Source organism: Limulus polyphemus, unplaced genomic scaffold (genome assembly GCF_000517525.1).
Source record: "Limulus polyphemus unplaced genomic scaffold, Limulus_polyphemus-2.1.2 Scaffold6649, whole genome shotgun sequence".
NCBI classification, from domain to species: domain Eukaryota; kingdom Metazoa; phylum Arthropoda; class Merostomata; order Xiphosura; family Limulidae; genus Limulus; species Limulus polyphemus.
The window spans coordinates 49,993-51,609 of NW_013672259.1; positions in this window are offsets into that span (position 1 = coordinate 49,993).

A 1,617-nucleotide genomic window follows, 5' to 3' on the forward strand; every position below is an offset into this window, starting at 1 on the left:
CATATTATACATTCAAAGAGCTTCCCCTGGATATTTTTTGCCTGGGTTGACTGCACTTGTGGATCACGAAATAAACTTTTTATGCACGATGCTTCCAATGGATGTTTTTTGCCTGGATGGACAACACTCTACATAATCTGATGTAGACCAAGGTGATTCCCCCAGCTGTTTTGCCCGAGCTGACCACATTTGGCTATCATATTATACATTCAAAGAGCTTCCCCTGGATATTTTTTGCCTGGGTTGACTGCACTTGTGGATCACGAAATAAACTTTTTATGCACGATGCTTCCAATGGATGTTTTTTGCCTGGATGGACAACACTCTACATAATCTGATGTAGACCAAGGTGATTCCCCCAGCTGTTTTGCCCGAGCTGACCACATTTGGCTATCATATTATACATTCAAAGAGCTTCCCCTGGATATTTTTTGCCCCGGACGGACTATATTGTTGATCTTGTAAACTTATGCAAAATGTTCCACTGTTGTTTTTGCCCAGATTACAGGCACCTTCTCGAAATCCAACTATCGTTGCGTCACATGCTCATGCTCATCACATATGTACTATTTGTTGTCCACAGGCGGAATCTGTCATACGTGACATGGTACCTGTCTGTTAAGTTCTGCCCTGTGTGTCTTACTTTGTTCATTGCTGGATGAAGAACATACTTGCTATACCCTACAGGTGTGACTCCTTTTATAATTTTGACACACCTGTCCTGTCACAGTGGCTGTTCTCCATTTGTTTGATTACTTTTGCACCTTCACTGGCCCCTCCACCTTTGCAATGTTGGATTCTAGCATTAGGTGAGAGGAGGTAGTATCGTTTCAGAAGTTAACATTTTCTAACACTGAAAATATATTTGTGATGGGTACTTACCTCCTTTCACCCACTTCTCACCCTTCCTCCCACTGATTTGTCAGTGTTTCTGGTTTGTATTTGCTTTTGAAAAATGAGGATTGTGCTGCAATGGTAGAGGGAGCTACCTGCACTAGTATAGATGGTGCATTATGATTAATGTAGGATAATCATATGATCAGCACACGTTGCTGCACTGGTGAAAAAATGAAGGGGTATAATAGACTGGTGCACTGTTGAAAATTTTAGCAATACTTAGAGGGCAAATCAAGGTTGAGATAGCTTTGGGTGTAAAGAGGTAAGTACCTATCAGAAAGACATTTCAGTGTTAGAAAATGTTAACTTTTGTTTGATATTCAAGATGTTATACACTGTGTAATGTGGAAATTCTAATTGATATTGTACATGTTATACACTGTGTAATGTGAGTATTGTGGAAAGTCTGATTGATATTGTAGATGTTATACACTGTAATGTGAGTAGTGTGGAAAGTGATTGATATTGTAGATGTTATACACTGTGTAATGTGAGTAGTGTGGAAAGTCTGATTGATATTGTAGATGTTATACACTGTGTAATGTGAGTAGTGTGGAAAGTCTGATTGATATTATAGATGTCATACACTGTGTAATGTGAGTAGTGTGGAAAGTCTGATTGATATTGTAGATGTTATACACTGTGTAATGTGAGTAGTGTGGAAAGTCTGATTGATATTGTAGATGTTATACACTGTGTAATGTGAGTAGTGTGGAAATT